The following is a 20324-nucleotide window of genomic DNA, read 5'->3' as shown; positions in this document are numbered from 1 at the left end:
GTGTATATTTACGTGCTTTGCTGAACGTGGCGTCTGATTTATTGACATGGATTTTCTTTTAAAAAAGCTAGGAAATTAATCCACAAAAACTTAGTTAAACAGCAGTTTCGGTTACTCCTCAAGGTGAGCTCTTAAAAATAAGTAAAAACCAACAATTCCCAAGGGCCTGCCAGTCTTTCCCCACTCTTGCTCATCCCCCTGCACACACACACTCATAGCACCTTCAGTTTCCCCTAACATTTGCCATAATTTGTGCAAGTGTAAAAAAATAAAGAGTCTAATATCCTGTGTGCTATTCATAGGAGAGGCTAGAACACTGACAAGCACGGTCTGAGGGTCTGTGCTGTGCCAGGTGCAGCACAGAACTTGCAGCCCCTAGGGAAGGGGACTAAGGGTTTGCTCTGTTGTGCTCCTGGGCTGCTCCAGCATAACCTGGTGGCCTGTTCAAGTTATGGCAACCTGGCCCTAGCTGCCTCTAGGTCACAGCGCTGACAGGAATCTCTGCATCCCTGCTCCCAAAATGGCCCTCCTGCACCCAACATGGCCCCCTACTCCAGCATATGCAAGGAGGTCCTCTGAAAGCAACCCAACTTTCTCAATAACTGCACCGGAGTAGTCCTCCCCCTCCCTCAGATGGAGCCAGGATTTTTAAAACGCCTTGACACTGCTCCAGTCCTTTCACTGGCATAACGGGGCCAGAGAAGGGACAACGATCTAGCTCACTCTGTTAGTCATTTAAAAAAAAAGAAAAATTGAAAGTTACTCGCTACAACACTGAGATTCTATATTTAAAAATACAAAATGTATGGACTGAATAAACTTCAAAAACTGCTGTAGGATCAATGCATTTCAGCACAAAGAGATGGCATAGACTGTAAGGTGTCTTTTTGGGCAGTGTTTGTGCAGCATCTAACACAATGGGCTCCTGGACTGTGACCGGTGCTCGTAGGTGCTACTGCAACGCAAATAATAAAGTGGTTACTAGTTCCAGTCCTCTGTAAAATAGTCTCCTCCTGTGCTGATACATCATGTTAGGAAAACTTGCAGAAATCTGACGTATCTTCTAGTACTCTTGGGTCTAGGGGTTTTGTTTTCCAAAAAATCTTCCCTACACATGTACTAAAAAAATTACTATTAAAATCAGCAGCGCACATCTGACAGCTCATTTCAATGGCACCATAATGCAAGGTTAAGGCTGGGTGGATGCCGCAAATCAAAGAGATGAAGGATTGATTATAGGACAACAGGAGAATGTTTAGATCTCTTCACTGCCTCGGAGATCATAACACCAGAAAGGAGCACTATGATCAGCTACTTTGATCTCCTGGAGAACACAGGCCCAGAACGTCCTCAAAATAATTCCCATTTGAACAAGAGCAGGTCTTTCAGAAAACCAGCCATTCTTGATTTTAAAATGGCCATTGGTGGAGAAGTAAATTGTTCCCCTGGTTAATCGCCCTCTCCATTAAAAAGTTGGGCTTTATTTCCAGACTGAATTTCCTGTCAATTGTTTCATTTATGTTGATCAGCAACCTTAAATAATGGTTAACAAACTTCTGTGTGCACTAAACCACTAAGCAGGAATGATGCAACCAATTTCAGCAATGACCCCATGCTATAGCGTCTGCCGGGGGGGGCTTCAGCCCCGCAGTGGGGTGGTGGGGCTAGGGGCTTCTCAGGGCTTCAGACCCATGGGAAGCACCTGGTAAGGCTCAGGGCTTAAGCAGGAGTGGGGCTGAAGCCCCGAGCCCTGGCAGGCACATCCTGGCTCTTGCACTTCTGACGATTGTTGTCTGCGGCTCTGGGTGCTAGAGCGTCAGAGAGAAGTTCCCTGAAGGCTCTCTCCCCCTGAGTACGCTCGGGGGCTGAGCGGGACAGTCCCTGCGGTTGCAGCTCTGGGCCCCAGTGGGGCGAGGCAGCAAAGCAGGCCGTCCCTCTTTCTTGCACTTCCAATGGCCCCCAGCTGTGAAGCATGGAGGAGTCCTAACCTGAATGCGGAGGGGACCAAAAGCCAAACCTGGGGGGAGGAGACTAATATAAAGCAACGGGGTGGGGTGGGAGACTGGAGACGGAGGAAACTGGGGCTGAGAGTTGGGGGAGCTATAACCCCAACCCCTGTGGGATCAGACACGAGAGCCTGACATATTGATGTGACTGACAGAAGACCTGGCTATGACATTAGCAGACCAGTGCCAGCTCAGACAATGTGCCCCGTTGTCTCCCTTGACCTCTGTTAAAAACAGAGCCAGTCGGCCTGGCTCACCTGTGTGCTGGCACCCTTAACATAGGCAGTAGGTTTATAAGAACGTGTTTAGACTCTATGAAAGGCTTGTAAATTGCTGCGTGCATTAATCTCGTCTATGACATCTGCACCGATGTTATAAAGGTTATACTAAGGCCATGTCTACACTGCCACTCATGTCAGCAAAACTTCTGTCACTCAGGAGTGTGAAAAAACCACCCCCCTGAGCGACATAGTGGCAGTGTGCACAGCACTATGTCAGTGGGAGAGCTTCTCCCACTAACAGAGCTACCGCTGCTCATTGAGCTGCTTTTAGAATGTAGACGGGAGAGCTCTCTCCCATCGGCATAGGGCAGCTACACGGGTGCTCTTAGAGCAGTGTGGCTGCAGCGGGACATGTAGACACAGCCTAAGTGTTCTCATGGTCAGTGTCTTTCATTGTGAAGACCAGCAAACAGGAAAGAAACACTGGTTGGTGTAAATAGTGGCTTCCAGCAGAAGGTGTCAAGTACTGCCTGTAACGATGCTGCCTGTGGCGGGACACAACTGAGAGTATCAATTCAGGACAAATTGCTTAGAGCAGGGCAGTCACAGCCCAAAGCTGGGTTTCCTTTACCATTAAGGCACCCAAGCCAGCCAAACAGAGAGGACTTCGGTCTCACCCCACTGGCTAACCACAAGTCATACAAGCAATTCCCTTAGCCACTCCAAGTTTCATTGTATCACCACCAATGCCACTCGTTATGGGGACGAATGGTTATGAAAACCAATCCCCAATAAAAGAAAAAAAGGTTCTCCCAAAGGACCAAGTCCCAGAGCCAGGTCAATATACACGTCAGATCTTACCCACAAATCACGATTTTGCCAATCCTTTAGAATCTAAAATCTAAAGGTTTATTCATAAAAGAAAGAAATATAGATGAGAGCTACAATTGGTTAAATGGAATCAATTACATACAGTAATGGTAAAGTTCTTGGTTCAGGTTTGTAGCAGTGATGGAATAAACTGCAGGTTCAAACCAAGTCTCCACAGCTTGGATGGGTCATCCACAGCTTGGATGGGTCATTCAGTCCTTTGTTCAGAGCTTCAGTTTGTAGCAAAGTTCCTCCAGAGGTAGGAAGCAGGATTGAAGACAAAATGGAGGGGTTTCCAGGGCCTTTTATATCCTCTGTCATGTGGAAGGACACCCCTTTGTTCTCACTGTGGAAAATCACAGCAGCAAGATGGAGTTTGAAGTCACATGGGCAAGTCACATGTCCATGCATAACTCAGTTCTTTACAGGGAGAGAAGGCATTGCTCACATGCTACCTTGAATGTTCCCAGAAAGACTTCTCATGTGGACTGGAGTCTCCCAAGAGCCATTGTCAGTTAAGTGTTCTTGATTGGGCACTTAATTTGAAGAGTCTCTTCACAATAAGCTGGCCAAATGCTTCACTGGTGCTACTTAGAATCAAACACATTGAGATACAAGTACATAGCCAATATTCATAACTTCAAATAAAAAAATGATACACACATACAGACAACATAATTATAACCAACAAATTACAACCTTTTCATAGACACCTTACTGGACCTCCTTTGTACAAGATTTTGGTTGCAACAATGATCTATACGGTCATGTCAATAATGTCACACCCCTAATGCAAAATTGATGCAGGAAGGGATGACACAAACATCGCTGATTGCATCCCAAGAGCTCCCCATCCTTGGTTCTGTCTTACTACAGCTAGTATTGTGTTAGAAGCAGTATCAGTGTATAACAGCAATGGTTTGTCCAAGTCATGTTCAATAATTTAATCTCTTTACAAACTCAAAGTAAAACTTGGTTAGAACAACAGCGGATTGGATCTGCTCTTGCAGCATGGTTCCTGTATTCCTTATCTGATCATGCCAAATGCTAAAGAACATAGCTACTTTATCCTCAGTCCTTTAGTTAGAATGCTCCCATTAGTATAAATTCATAGTCCAGAGGTTTGAGCAGGAAAGAGGCCAAATGGAGATGTTTCAAGGGCCTTTTATAGCTTCTGCCAAGTAAAGGCAAACCCGTTGTTCTCACTGTGGAAAATTACAGGTAACAAGATGGAGTTTGGGGTCACATGGGCAAGTGACAAGTCACATGTCCATGCATGATTTCGCTTAGTCATAGCAGAAGCCATTACCCATACTCCAGTTAGAACGTTCACAGGAAAGTCCATTAAGTGTGGATAGGCGTCTTCCATGGTCTATTATGAGTTAAGTGTTCATTGATGGGTCATTCAACTTGAATAGTCCCTTCAAGGTGTGCAAGCTAAATACCTTGTTGGTGTTTCCACAGGAGCAAACATTTGAAATACAGGTACATAGTTCATATTCATAACTTCAGATACAAAAATGATTAATGCATACAAATAGCCTAATCATATTCAGCAAATCATAACCTTTCCATAGACACCTTACTTGACATACTTTGTACAAGATTTGTTGCAATTATATAAGTGGTAGCAACAATGCTCTATATGGTCTTATTTTAATCAGATAATGTCACATTCCATCAAAGGATAAAGATGGCCAATGGTTTCTTACCCACCCCCAGCAAGAGATATGTGGCATAACTCATGGCTCAACAGCCAGGAACTCTGTGAAGAGGATAAAACCACTCAATAAAGGACTAATTTATCTCTATGCTGCTTGAACTCGGAAGAGCAAAGATTTCTAAGCCTAAAGAAGGGATCCCCAAGCCACGTGGCTTGGATTAGCCCTAAATCATGGAATATTAGAGTTGGAAGAGACCTCAGGAGGTCATCTGGTCCAATCCCCTGCTCAAAGCAGGACCAACACCAACTAAATCATCCCAGCCAGGGCTTTGTCAAGCCGGGCCTTAAAAACCTCTAAGGATGGAGATTCCACCACCTCCCTAGGTAACCCATTCCAGTGCTTCACCACCTTCCTAGTGAAATAGTGTTTCCTAATATCCAATCTAGACCTCCCCCACTGCAACTTGAGACCATTGCTTCTTGTCCTGTCATCAGCCACCACTGAGAACAGCCTAGCTCCATCCTGTTTGGAACCCCCCTTCAGGTAGTTGAAGGCTGCTATCAAATCCTCCCTCACTCTTCTCTTCTCCAGACTAAATAACCCCAGTTCCCTCAGCCTCTCCCTCACTCCCTCAACCTAAAGGAGAGATATAGCTTGCTTATTATAGAAGCTTCTATTACCTTTCAGAACCTAAGGCTGTAACTCATGTGTGTGAGCGCATACCTGCTTTAGCCTAGTAAATAACTCCTTTCTTAGCCAATAAATCATTAGTCAATGTATTATAGGATTAGATACAAGCATTGTCTTTGGTGTAGGGTCTAAAGTGCAATCGACCTGTGTGACGAACTGGGACTGTTCTTACTGTGGTCTTTGAATGCTGACAGGGGAGTGTGGCTAGGATAGTCTGCATTGGGGGATGGGAGACTGACCCACGGAGAATACCTGAGCATGTAACATGAGAACCCAGGAAAGGGTTAGAGGCCAGGTGACACCTTTGCCCGGGAAACTGAACAAAGGCTGTGGGAGGGGTCGCTGAAGAGAGAGTTTTCAGAAGCTGGCTGGTGAGATGGCTGGGAGGCAGACGAGGCTCTGACCTCCCAAGGGGGCGGGGGCACCCTGGGAGCCCAAGATGGACCTAACCGAGGGGGGTCCTGTTGTCTGTGCCTGCAAGACCTGTCTTGGACTGTATTCCTATCGTCTAAATAAACCTTCTGCTTTACTGGCTGGCTGAGAGTCATGGTGAATCACAGGAAGCCGGGGGTGCAGGGCCTTGTGTCCCCGCACACGCCGTGACAACCAGCGGTCAGTGAGTGGTCCTTTGGGAGTGGTAGTAACCTTAATATTGCTGTGATTTTGGGTGTAAGGGACTATCTGTCACAAAGGCAGGCTCTGTGGCAGGATAGACCGGAGTGCCCAAGGGACTGGCTGTGATTCCATGGGAAAGCTATTCTAGTGCCTGAGGAGTTCACACTGGTTATTTGGTTGGTGAAAACTAAGTGTAGAACACACAACCAGTTTGGGGTTTGTGCCTTGGTTCCTAACAGCCTGCCCTGAGGCTGTCACCCACAGTCGGGGTGTCCACACAGCCTGACACTGATCTGTAACCAACGCTTTTCTCTGGGGAGAGGGAAGAACTCTCTGCTGTGATCACGTGGGTCCATTCCCCGTTGCCCAGCCCTGGGGGCGGGATCTGTGGGGAATCCCCTTCCCCCAGAAAGGTCTGTTCTTGGGTCTCTTTCCTCTCCTCTGCAGAGGCCTGAACCTGGGTTGAGTCCCCAGGGGCCCCTCCTAAAGTGTAGGGATGCAGATGGAGGGGAGCCAGGCTTCTGACTCAACACAGATGTGGCTGGGCTGGTGCCTGGGGATACAAATGCTCATTTTGCTCTGGCTGATACAGGCACTGTCCTACCTGCCCCTTCCTTGTCATTTCTCCTCTAGGCCCTGATCTGCAAACACTCACGTGTCAGGCTGGCTGACACACCCATGAATTCAGCCCATTGGAGTCAGTGGGATGACGCATGGGAGTCCAGTGAGCGTGTGCATAAGGGATCGCAGGATCAGGGCTCTTGTCCCTACACAAACACTGCCTGTGCGACAGATCAGGCTGCACAAATACAACCACCCCAACCCAAACCTGGGGAAATCCACCATGTGCATGACGGATGGACACACTGGACAAAGTGCTTTCTGTACATCCTTGACCAGCTGCCATGCAGCTAGCGCCTTTGTCATTACTTCACTGTGGATAAAATATTCTGGATCTAACCTATTCACCCATGCAATATTCTGAGGGATAAAACAGCATTAATCTGATGCAAAGTCTATTGTTCTATAATAAACCTACATGTAATCCTTTATAAAGAGCATAGGTAAAGGATTGACTATAGTCTTATGATCTTGAATAAGAGGTAGGGTTAGACTATATTCCCACACTCGCTTTCTGCTTCCTGATTTGTCTAATCGTGGGGCCATGGGCTGATCTGAAGCAACCTCCAGCAAGGCGCCCTACTCTGGGCTAACATCAACTCCAGAATGATTTCATTGCCTCGAGCAGGGCAAGTCCAGATTTCACCTGGTGCAATTGGGATCAGAATCCAGTCCTGAGCCTTTGGTAGATGGTATTCAAGTGCTATTGTTGCTACCTTCTCTTCCAAGCAATCCAAATCATCTCTGTACCTGTAACTCCAGCAAGTGAATGCAATAACCCCCCCGGCCCCGCCCCGCCATCCTGCCTCCCCGCTGCCATTGAAACCAAGGGCAAAACTCCCATGCACATGAGGGAGTGGGATCTGGCACCTAGCAGGCCTCAGGGTTTGATATCTGCCCAGAGTGCAGTTTGCTAAAAGCATAATTGTCTTCTCCCTAGTGCCTGTGACGTCCCCTCTTCATTAGCAGCCATCACAGCCACTGAAAGCAGCCGAAGTCCCACCACCCAAAGTCACTCTGCTGGGGTGTGTTTTCAAAGAGACATGAGTTCACGCTGCTTTTTGTTTCTTGATGATGATGCAAGAATCCTAAACACCCACAACCCTGGTTATTTTTTGAAGAACTTCAGGACTTGCCTACGCTGGAAGATGATGGATGGCAGGAGAGCTCAGTGCGGTTTGAACATCGACGCCAAGAGAATGAAACCTGATTAACTGAACAAGAAGCAATGGTCTCAAGTTGCAGTGGGGGAGGTCTAGGTTAGATATTAGGAAACACTATTTCACTAGGAGGGTGGTGAAGCACTGGAATGGGTTATCTAGGGAGGTGGTAGAATCTCCATCCTTAGAGGTTTTTAAGGCCTGGCCTGACAAAGCACTGGCTGGGATGATTTAGTTGGTGTTCGTCATGGTTTGAGCAGGGTATTGGACTAGATGACTTCCTGAGGTCTCTTCCAACCCTAATATTCTATGATTCTATGTCTGTTTAAAAAACTCTTTGATTTTTGGTGGGGGTAAGAAGGATGGTCGAGTAGTGAAGCAGGACTTAGGATACCCTGGATTGATTCCCATCTCAGCCACAGACTTCCTGGGTCATCTTGGGCACGTCACTTAATCTGTGCTGGGGCTCAGCTCCCTAGCCGTAAAGTGGGGCTAGTCCTACTCTATCTCACATGGGTATTGTGAGGATAAAACCCATTTGTGATTGCAAGATGCGCATATCCTATGGTGTTGAGGGTCTTACATATACAAACACCTACTTAATACTTGGGAGAAAAAAGCTCTTTGCTAAATATTCAGTACCACCACCTCCCTTAACGGCCAAGTAATGCATATTTCCCAGTTTTCCAAGGGAAAAAGGAATGAGACAATTAAATGCTCCTGGTCTTTCTAAGGCAATAAACAAGGAGAGGGCAATTGTAACTCCGCCGTAACAACCTCCTGGGGTCCCTCCGTCCCCTTTGCCATGTTCTTATTAAAAGCAAAGGCTAAGAAATGCCAGCCCACAGACTGTTTTAAGTGGGTTAATCATGCCAAGAGTTCATGATATAGCCCAGGGGTCGGCAACCTTTCAGAAGTGGTGTGCCGAGTCTTCATTTATTCACTCTAATTTAAGGTTTTGCGTGCCAGTAATACATTCTAACGTTTTTAGAAGGTCTCTTTCTATAAGTCTATAATATATAACTAAAGTATTGTTGTATGTAAAGGAAATAAGGTTTTTAACATGTTTAAGAAGCTTCATTTAAAATTAAATTAAAATGCAGAGTCCCCCGGACTGGTGGCCAGGACCTGGGCAGTGTGAGTGCCACTGAAAATCAGCTCGCGTGCCGCCTTCGGCACGCGTGCCATAGGTTGCCTACCCCTGATATAGCCAATGGAAACCCATTTGATGGCTGCAGGTTGCAATTCTCCTTTCCCCCAGAGCGTTCCCTTGTGCAGCGAGATTGTCTGCTCAGGGCCGTCTGTAGGATTTGTAAAGCATTCTTTTCCAGGAGGCTACAAAGCCTCTGTGAGGTAGGTAGACGGGCAGGAGACAAAGGGAGATGGGCACCACCATGGCTCTGACTGGGAGCTGGTGGAATGTCCGTTTGGCTCCGAGCGACAAAGCAAGTAGTCACTCGCTAACGCCGTCTTTTCCATGAATGGCGTTGAGGCTTGTGGTGAGCAGCTGAAGAAGGACAAGTTCCAGCCTCCTGTAATACATGGAAAAACATTCAGGGCAGAAACAGCCTTTGCTGCCTGCACATCCCAGCTGGGCTGCTTTTCTAAAGGCCTATGAAGAGGGTTTGCATGGAAGCAAGTGCCCTGCTCCTGGGACGTCGGCCCACGTGCGGGACAGCACTTGGGGAAGGCTTCCCCAGTCCCAGGCTCTTTGGACTCAGGCCATTTGGGTGGGTCTTCAGCTGCTCCCAGAGCTTCTACTTCACCCATCCTGCAGCCTCTCAGCTGGGCAATCAGGAGCGGAAGAAGAGGAGTTTTAGGGAAACACAGATTCCATTCTTATGCAAATGCCTTGAGAGAGCCAGGTCAGCAGGGGAGAGGTGATCAGATCTGAGGTGCTGGCATGTGTATCTGTACAAAGCATTGCCCTCTACTGTATGAAAGCAGAATGGCTCAGCTGTGTCTCATAGATTCTATATTGCCAAATGAGATTCTCCTGTAGCTTATGAGGCAGAATATTGTGCTGATTTGGGAGCCGAAGCATCTGGGTTCTGTCTCTGCTGTTGCCATGAAGCTCCAAGTGAGGGCGGAGGGATTTTACCCATTCTAGTAACAAGGCCTGTGCGGGAAGCAGACATTGTCTCCCAGCTGGGACATAGCACATGGAGATGGAGAGTGATCCGTTTTAGACATGGCCAGACCGTTTTAGACACCTCTAAACCAAACTCCCCGCAGCAGTTCTATCTGCTCTCCTTTGTCAGTGATGGGCTAAGAATGCTGCTAAGGGACAGTGGGCTCCAGTTATACGGCTCCAGGTGGCCATGGACCTAGCGCTATTCAGATGGCAGCCACCTGTATCTTTAATGCTGGCTGTGGAGACTACAGCCCTCATCATGCAATGCTCCTCCCTGATCTGAGTAGGGTTGCCAACTTTCTAATTGCACAAACACCCCCGAACACCCTGCCCCGTCCCTTCCCCGAGGCCCCACCCTCCACTAGCTCCATTCCCCCTCCCTCCGTCGCTCAGTCTCCCCAACCTCACTCACTTTCACCAGGCTGGGGCAAGAGGCTAAGGGGTGGGGAGGGCTCCCGCGGGGGGTGCAGGCTCTGGGGTAAGGCCAGGGATGATGGGTTTGGGATGCAGGAGAGGGCTCCAGGCTGGGGTAGGATGTTTGGGTTTGTGGGGTATGGGCTCTGGGCTGGGGACTGCAGGCTCCAGATGGGGCCAGAAATGAGGAGTTCAGGGTGCAGGAGGGGGCTCTGGACTGGGGCAGGAGGGTGGAGTGTGGGGGTTGAGGGCTCTAGCTGGGGGTGTGGGCTCTGGGGTGGAACTGGGGATGAGGGGTTTGGAGTATGGGAGGGGGCTCCGGGCTGGGGCAGAGGGTTGGGGTGTCAGGGGGTGTGGGTGTGGGAGGGAGTTTGGGTGCAGGAGGGGATCTGGGCTGGGGCAGGGGGTTGGGGTGCGGGAGGAGGTTTGGGGTCCCGGCAGCACTTACCGTGGTTCCCAGGAAACGGCCGCCAGGTTCCTGCAGCCCCTAGGCGCATGGGCAGCCAGTGAGGTTCCATGCGTTGCCCTCGCAGCTGCAGGCACTACCCCCGCAGCTCCCATTGGTTGCAGTTCCCAGCCAATGGGAGCTGCAGAGCCCCAGCCCTCAGGGCAGGGACAACGTGTGGAGCCTCCCTGGCCACCCATGCATCTAGGGGCCATAGGGACCTGGTGGCCACTTCCAGGAGCCACATGGAGCCTCTCTAGGCAGGGAGGCCTGCTTTAGCCCTGGGCCCCTGCTGCGTCGCCAACCGGACTTTTAACGGGCCAACCAGAGCCGCCAGGGTCCCTTTTTGACAGGACGTTCCAGTCGAAAACTGGACGCCTGGCAACCCTAGATCTGAGAGGTCAGGCCTCAGGGCTCCTAGTCGCTATAGGCCACCTCTGCATTTTAATAAGCGCCCTTCTCTAGTGCTTTTCATCTGTAGCTCTCAAAGCACTTCACAAGGAGGTCGTTCTCATTACTCCCATTTTACAGGTGGGGGAAACTGTGGCATGGGCAGGGGCAGTAACTTGGCCAAGGTAACTCAGCAGGCCAGAGCCATGACTATAACGCAGGTTTCCTGAGTCCCAGCTCGGTGCTCTATCTGTCACACAACTAATCATTAGCACAACCCCAAGTCCTTGTCTGCTGAGGTTGTTCCAATTGAGGGAGAGTTCTGCAGCCTCAGTTCCAATAAAAACCCTGTGATGCCAGCGGCGTTGGAACAATTTGTGTAGTGGGGGGGCTGGGAGCCATTGAACCAAACTGGAAACCCTGTGTCTGATGTAAACCACTTCAAACCAGCAGGTGCTGCCACACCCCGAACACCCCTAGTTCCAGCCCCCAAGCATGATGCCTGCCCACTCAGGCTACTTCCCACCTGCTTCCTCTGTTCCCAAGGTGCTGCCGCTTCCCTGCCCCTTCTGCATCAGCTGCCTCCTTGCTGATCAGCAGGGCAGTGCAGTGCCACGCCTGGCCCTGGAGTGCCGCAGCAGCAGACGTTCCCTGGCCATGGATCAGCAGAACAGAGATTCTCAACCTGGCAGCCAAGTCACTGTGGGAGGGGAGTAAATGGGACCAGAATGGGGCGATGTGGGGGGAGGAGATAAGGTGGGGCACAAAATATTTCAGGCCACGAGACCCAGTTCAGCAAAGTTCTGAAGCATGTGCTTAACTTTAAGCTTGGATTTCAAATGAACTTGCTTAACTTTAAGCACGTGCTTAAGCACTCTAAGGAATCAGGACCTGAAGGAAAGGCATCCTGTGCCTGCTGTTGCATTCAGGATCCTACACATCTGTTACTCCCTCCCTTTCACCAGCCAGAGGTGCTGCCCCCAATGCTCACTAGTCATTGGCCAGGGGCTAGTGACCGATACAGTGTCCTGGGGCAGCATCCAACCGGCTCAATACACCAGACCCAGACTTTCTAACTCCTTGGGATATTGTTCCACTCAGAGCCTTGCCTACTCTCGCCTGAGGTCCGGATGTGGATGGAGAATACCTGGAGGAATCATTTTGAAATAACACGTGCATTTCTCTCCTAGGGGACAGGGAATTACATCACAGTGACCTGTGATCTCACCCCTCAGCGATCTAGGCTGTCCACTAAAGATGCTGGGCCTCACCCTGCTCAGGGGGAGTTTGGTTGTAGATTTCCATGGAAGCAGGGTCAAGCCGACCTGGGTTCCAAGGCAAGGGAAATTTCAGCCCTGGCTCCTAAAGGAAGGCACATCGAGGAGTTTTCTGCATTGCTGGAGCTCTCTGGAGGACATCTTGGCCTGACTGAAGTCAGTGGCAAAACTCCCATTGAGGTCAATCATATACACCCACTTTCTGAACCCAGATCAGGGCATTGCCTGCCAATCGCATCAGGAGATTGATAAAAGGCCCCTCCTCCCCAGGGGAGGAGCGACCCTGCCAGTTTGCACTGTCTGTATGCCAGTTTCACTCGCCTTTGCTGTATTGACCCAGAGCTGCATTCCAGCTTGTCCTCGTAGCACCCTCATACCTGCAACATCGGAGTGCCTTCCAGACATGTCCGGAGCCACGGATACTCGCATCTGTCACCTGTCTTTGCGCTGCATGAAGAACAGCTCCCTGCCCTGGGCAGGGCACATTCCCGTTGGGGTAAGCTAAGTGCAGCTGAATCCAATCTGTCCGTATCAGTAGGGCTGAAAGGGCCAGCAGGGTCCCAGCAGAAGGAATAAGTGACACATTAAAACCAATATCATAAATCAGAGGTCATTGATCATGCTGGTGAGGACAGGTTCCCACAGGGGAGAGGAGAAGTGATCCGCCTCCCAGCCCCTGACATTGGAGGGAAACAGGGAAAGGGGGTAGAGTGGGAACGCCATTCCTGCATCCGAGGGCCCCCTCCCCTCAGCAACCTGTGGCTGGGCTCCAGCTCCCACTGCCATACCCAGGTGCAGAGCCTCAGATAAGGCATCCCTGAGTGGGATAGCTATGCTACTGCTTGCAGGGACAGTCTGTCCCTTCTGTATCTGCTGACTCCAGGCTGGAGCACAAGGAGACACCTAGGGCTTGTCTACATGAGCACAGCCAGGAAAATTAACCTGTGGCCTGGTCTACACTAAAAAGTTAGCTCAACCCAGCTATGTTGCTCATGGATGCGAAAAATCCACATCCTTAAGCGGCGTAGTTAAGCCAACCTAACCCCTGGTGTAGACAGCGGTAGGTCGACAGACGAATTCTAGCTACTGCCCCTTGGGGAAGTGGATTAACACCACCGACCGGAGCACTCCTCCTGTTGGCGTAGCTGCGCTGCTATAGTGTTTCAATGTTGATAAGCCTTGAATTAACTAAATAGGTGAATTTGAAGTGAATTAGTCAAACTGCATTAAACCCTTGTGTGAACACCTTCATTTAGAATTAAAGTGGCCTTAATTCGGTTTAGTTTAATTCACTTTGAAAGTGAATTGAAATAAACTGAATTAAGGCTATTATAATTCTGAATTACAGCATTCACACAGGAATTTAATGCGGTTTAACAAATCCACTTCAAATTCACCCATTTAGTTAATTCAGATTAATTTTCCTGGATGTCCCCGTGTAGACAAGTTGCTAGTGGTGACAACAGGCTGAACAAGCTGGGGACAGGAGCGCCGCAGAGAAGCACAGGTGTCCAGCAGCCCCCATAAAGAATCCCCCGAGATCTGTCTTCCCATCTGTCCATTCCCATACACATCCACCTCAATCCACCCAGCCCCGCACACTCCCCTAAATCCATCCCTACAGCTAATAAAGTGGAAATTAGCAGCACAGCTGATACAGAATACACACAGAGGCAAATGCTTCCCGAATAAAGAGCCACGTCAGAGCTGGTCTGGGGTTACTCAGCCCTGCCTCAGCGCAAGGGGCTGGACTTGACAGCCACTCGAGGTCCCTTCCAGTCCAACATTGCTAGGAGTCTATGCCCTTAACCTAGGCCCCTGAGGCAATGAAAGAGCTGCCCACTAGGCCATACTGCTGTTTGTCCCGATGCAACTCCACTGATCTCATTACACTGGATCTGGCCTGTTCTGTGTGATGGAGAATCAAGGATTTGGAGGGCATGTGGGACCTCCTGGCTGGGGAGGAAGCAGACGGGGAGCTCCTTCCCTGGGTGTCCAGTCCCTATTACATCCCCTGAGAAGTTATCACTTTATGAGAACATTGGCATCTCCACCAGAGCTGGGGGGCTGGGGCTGCTTGCTCAGAATCTGAGCCACAAGCCGCTGCACTCAATGGAGTCTCCCGGAGCTAGAGCCACATAGGGACCTAGGTCAGGCCACGCGTAGCGCTGCAACGCTCAACTGCTGCCCAGTGCACTCCTCCATCCCGCACCGGGCACCAGGGTTGCCAGGCATTGTACAAAGAGAGTCAAGTGCCGAAGGAAGGGCTTCCCAGAAGACAGCCAGGAGTGAAGTGCCCAGGTGAGACCCGAAGGGAACGCCCCACTCAAGACTGTGCTGGAGTCTCCGGCGGGGGGTGCTGAGCGGTGGCATCCGGACATAAGCAGTTTGGCTCATATTCACCCGTGGTAGGAGTTTTGAGGATTTGACCAGCAGGAATTTAGGCACCTCCAGGCTTGGATGAGAGCTGAGCAGGGTCTTTGAGACTCTCAATAGTGGCAAAGTCTCTTTCTGGATGAGGCCCTCAGCCAAAGGGAAAGATCCTGACTTCCACAGCCTGAGAGCGACTCCGGACCAGTGCTAGCCACGTTTGATGGTGCTTGGTGAATGGCAATCAGGGTTGTACATCAGCTGTGGGGGTCATCCTGTGGCCCCAGAGCAAGGAGTTAATTGCTGGCTAGCCCCCGGGACACGGTCCATCCAGGCCCTGGCACAGCATGTGCAGCCAGGGAGCTGAGCTTGCCAAGTGGCGGGTGACCTGTTTACTTCCGCCTGGCCGCACCTCCCGCTGGGACAGAGACAACGGAAATCGGCTCCTCCTCTACCAAGATCCATCGGGCTTTGCAGCAAAGTTTGTTAGCAAGTTCCTCTCCCCACTCTGTCCAGCAGAGTGTGATGTGGAACCTCGCCCATCTCTGGGGGTGACCTGTGCACCAAGAGCAAGACGCCCCTTCCCTTGGCACCTGGGTGAGGGTCCTTTCTCCCGGCAAGCCTTGGAAGAGGGGAGGGGCTGGTATCAGTTGCTTCTCATCCTACATCCCTTTGGGCAGCTAGCGCCTTACCCTAGGACTGCTGGGGATGTGTGTGCCGGTCAGATGGGGTCCTGGGAAGGGGATGTGTGATGGCGGGTGTTATAAGGAGGATCCTTCTCCTTCTGGTCCATCCCCAAGGCACAGGTAGGACTAGTTAGCAAGCCCTCTAGCTAGGCATCGGCTGCCCTTATGGGTCTCTTCACCGAGATCTCAGAGGCCAAGGGACCCAGGGCTTTCGAACCATATGGCTAGTTCTGATGGTGGCCAAGGGGAGTCAAGAGTTGGGGGTGGTGGTGTTGAAGGAAGCTCCCCCACCTCTGATCCCTCTAGCTCCTGCATGTCCCCTCTTCCTCACGGCCAGTCCGAATGATGGCCCAGCACCGGTCAGAGGCTCCAAATCCGCAATGGGGTCAGGAGCTGCATGCAGTTCAAACTAGGACTAAGGGCTTCCTCCTTATTGGTGAGTTCAGGCTCTCTGCTGCCATCCTAATGAGGCAGAGAGACTTGTCCCCATGCCTCTGTGCCAGGGATTTAATGAAGACGGAGAGCAGTAGCACTGACGCCGACGGACTGCGTGTGCGGTGCTAGGAGGGGGCAGCAGAAGGGAAGTCTCCAGGGAAGCAGACACAGTAGGAAGCATGTGGGGGAGAGGTGCAATGCCTTGGTGTATGTATCTGGAAGGTGGGTTTAGTGCAGGGGTGGGGTACAGCACTGGGGGTTCTCTGGAATGGCACTCAGGGCAGGGTGCTTCCTGGCACAGCCCTTGGGCTATGGAAGTGCTCTGAAGCAATGCCCAGGGGAGGGATGCCCCCAGTCACTCCTAGGGCAGGGCTGCAGGCAATAGGTGAGCCTGGTTCACCTCCCTGCTGGCATCATTCCCCGGGGATCACTCCCTCTTTTCCTGGAATCACTCCTTCCGCAGCTCGTTTGCTCCTGTCCTTGCAGCAGGCTTAGCCCGGCCACTCAGTGATGGTTACACAGCTCCCTATCCTCACCCCTGCGGCGCTGGTGAGGAGACAGGCAGGAAGGCCCAGTGCACCGGCCCTTACACCCTGAGCATCCCCGCTTCACACACGGCCCAGAGACACTGCCTGGAGACCTGCTGGATCCCTGCGCCTCACGGCCTGTGTCCCAGCTCTTCAGGGCCATGGTGGTGCCACAGAATTGTGGGGACACAGGGTCACCACAGCCACTGCGCCTTCTGCTCCAACCCCACCAGCTGGCCCAGAGTCAGTGGGGCATTATTAGTGCAGACACCAGGACAGGCAGAGAAGTACCATCCCCGGAGGCGGGGGTGTGGGGGAGCGAAGGGGCAAGGCAAAAATCACAGCCTGAGGCAGCCCACGTTCAAGGGGCCAGGAGACAAAGAAAGAGCATATGGTACAAATGGCCAGCCTGAGCCGAGCCATGACCCCATGTGAGCCAAAACTTCATACCAGCTTGTAACTGGGGGAAACCCTGCTGGGAGGACTGGAAGGACACAATCCAGCCAGGCAGGAAAAGATGGAGACACATGGTAAGCTTAGCAAGCATGGAGACCGGCTGATTGTTCGCTGTTTGAGGATATGTTTTCTCTGTGATGCCTGTGTCCTAAATAAACTGTCCTGTGCTCAGTGAAAGCTAGTCAACCCAGTGCTTAATTTGTGCAAGGGCTGAGCCAGCACCTCCGGGCCCGGCGGTTCAGAGCCCCGGCACTCTTGGGCCCAGCGGTTCAGAGCCCTGGTGTCTCCAGACCTGGCGGTTAGGAACCCCAGTGTCCTTGGGCCTGGCCCATCAGTTATGGAAGTAAAAAAAAACCCAGCTTGAGCCTTGGCTCCTCTCTCATTACAAATCAAGCACTGATAAACTCTTCATAACTGCAGGTGTGGATCATGTCAAGAACCGAGAGACTTAATGATTTTTTTTTTTTGGCTCAGGGTCAAACTGAACACTGTGATTCATTTGAAATAAACACAATTTTTTTAAATTGTTAAACACAATAAAAAGCCATTTGGGTCAAATCTACGTGGCATTTCCACTTGCCGGGGCTGGTTCCGAAACAAAGGGTCGAGACTTTTTTTTTTTTTTTTTTTTTGACGCTTTACATCCACCCTGATTGAATTGGCCCTGTCAACACTGGTTCTCCACTTGCGAAGTAACTCCCTGCTCTCCATGTGTCAGTATATAATGCCTGCATCTGTAACTTTCACTCTATGCATCCGAAGAAGTGAGGTTTTTACTCACGAAAGCTTATGCCCAAATAAATCTGTTAGTCTTTAAGGTGCCACCAGACTCCTTGTTGTTTTTGAATGAAGCTTTGACATTTTTGGAGAAAAAAAATGTTTCCTGGTCTTTTTATTTGGCCAAAAGGATTCACTGAACTCGACCTGAATTCTCAAATAGTTTGTGTCACGGACTCACAAGTCGTGCCCACTCTTGGCCCATACAGTCCCTGGGTGGACCCCCTTCAGTGTGACAGCGCTTCTTGAGGGTCCACTCTCTCTCGGGGGTTAAGCCCCTCTGCCTCCTAGAACTGTGCCTCTTGAGCCTTAGCATGCCTGTCTCTTGCTGTGGGCCCCCTTAGGGAGTTCACTCACTCTGGACCCCCGGGGCCTCCACTCCCAGAGGGAATAATGCAACCCTGTTCTCTAGGCCAGAGCAACTCTCAGCCAGCGTAACACAGAAGGGTTTATTGAGTATCTGAAGACAGCATAGGAAACTCTCTGGGCCGCAGGCCTGGCCTCTCTCAGCACACTACATCTAAGTCTCCCCTGCATCCAGGTGGGCTCTGGCTGCTCTCTCTCTCCAGTCCCGAGACCCCGCACTTTCCACCTGGACATCCGATATCAAGGGCCCCAACAGCTCCTCCCCTGTCCTTTGTCTTCGTCCCAGGTAAACAGGTCGCTGGGGCCCTTTCTCTTCCATCCTTTGCTCCCCTCTGGCTGCAACTGGTTGGTCAGGTCACCAGGGTCCTCTCTCCTCAGCCCTTTGTCCTCCTACTGGCCAGAACCAGCTGACTGCTAAGCTGGGGTGGGCCTCTTAGTCACCAGGTCACCAGTTGTTAGGGTTCCCCATCTCCAGGCCGTTGTCTGGGGGTCCCAGCTGCCAGGCGAGGTCACACCTGGTCCTCCGCAACAACAGACCCTCTCCCACCACCTTGTTAAACATGCAGCAAACAGGGAAACTGAGGCACGCACACGCTATTCATGTAAAATACTACAAAAATCCCCAATGTCATCACAATTTGTTCTCCGCAGAGCTGCATTTTGTAGGGAATTGAGTAATAGACTGAAAATGGCTGGCTAGCTCTTCTATGGTCCGACCTGCTGGGATAGTCAGCAAGTCTCAGGGCGACTGCAATCCAGACAGGCAATGGCTGGGAGTCTGCGACCTAAAGCAGCCTTGAGCTCTGACTCTGCCCAAAAGGCCACCCAGTCTGATCTATCACAGGCCAGCATCCCACCCAGCACCCGCATGCTAAACCAAGCAACCAGAATGAGCTCAAACTCTAGACGATTCTGTACCACAGGCAGAGAACAGGAGGAATGCCCCACTTCTGGCCCCCAATGTCCCCAGGGGATTGCCTGGGGGACTGGGATGACCTGGCCACCCCAGAAAGCAGGGGGAGGGGGGAGGAGAGGAGGAAGCTAGAGAACAAGACAGTTCTTATCAATGCCCCATCAGTATTTCAGGTCCCCCCCCCCATGTACACCCTTTAGTCTCTTTCCCCTTAAGCTCTCCATATTCTGCACATGCAGTCTTTACGCAGGAGCCCAGGTTTATGCCCAACCCCCACTACGGTCAGTACCTTCCTCTCCAGCGCATCATGGCTCCCCCTGCCCTGGCGTGGGGCTGTTTCCTGCAGCACCCCATAACAGCTCACCACCTTTACTGCTACTTCTCTGCCTGGGCTTAAGACTGAGCTGGTGAGATTTATATAGGGCCCAGGCTCCTCCCACTCACAGCAACCTCTGCAGGGCATGGGCGTGGATTAGAGCCATCTCCCCCCCTCCCCCGGGGTTTAACTCTCAGTGGTTCCACCACCTACAGCTACCTGAGCATTATTTTGTCCACCTCTGAGACAGTTCACCCTGTCACTCCCCGCTATCGGTGCAGTTTGACCCCCTCCCCCTGCAGTGACCCCCCCACTCTCATGCAGTGTGACCCCTCCCCCTGCAGTGAGACTAGGATGAACAGATGTCCTGATTTTATAGGGACAGCCCCGATTTTTGGGTCTTTTTCTTATATAGGTTCCTATTACCCCCCACCCCCATCCCGATTTTTCACATTTGCTGTCTGGTCACCCTAACTGAGACCCCCGCCCCCTTAGTGACCCCTGCTATCAGTACAGTGTTACCCCCCCGCTCGTGACCCCTGCTATCGTTGCAGTGTGACCCCTATGCCTTGCGGTGACCCCCACCCTGCAGTGACTCCCTCCTATGGATGCAGTGTCACCCCCTCATAACTCTCCCCCGCTATGGATGCAGTGTGACCCCTCTCTCTGCAGTGACTCCTGCAAACAAATGTGATACAGGGCAGATCCAGATTCTGCTCTTTGAAGGTTCAGGATTCTTTGGTACATGGGACAGTGCAAAGCCCGGGGGAGGGAAGGGGGACTGACTCCTAGAGGCTCACACTAAATTGTCTGCCCTGTACAACAGCAACCCTGCCAGCAGGAGCAGGGCTATGGGGATGAGGGAGTGGGGGAGGGGGAAAGCTGCAGCTACAACCCTCTGTCTGTTTGTGTGGGGGGGGGGGGGGAGGGGCTGGGAGATAAGTTCAAGCAATGTGAAATGTCAGAGCCCT

The 20324-nt window shown here is 51.2% G+C and overlaps 1 long non-coding RNA gene across 1 annotated transcript in view; it reads right to left on the bottom strand.

Moving 5' to 3' along the window:
* LOC135972664 (uncharacterized) overlaps window positions 1–19807 on the bottom strand; it is a 34912-nt gene extending 15105 nt beyond the window's left edge. The window contains exon 1 of the long non-coding RNA XR_010589142.1: window positions 19327–19807. This is a non-coding gene — a long non-coding RNA (uncharacterized LOC135972664). The remainder of the gene's footprint in view (window positions 1–19326) is intronic.
* Between the last annotated feature and the right edge of the window lie 517 nt (window positions 19808–20324).

Source organism: Chrysemys picta, chromosome 7 (assembly GCF_011386835.1).
Source record: "Chrysemys picta bellii isolate R12L10 chromosome 7, ASM1138683v2, whole genome shotgun sequence".
Classification (NCBI taxonomy): domain Eukaryota; kingdom Metazoa; phylum Chordata; order Testudines; family Emydidae; genus Chrysemys; species Chrysemys picta.
Note: the sequence above shows the minus strand (reverse complement) of the source record. Positions and strands in the feature narration are given on the sequence as shown.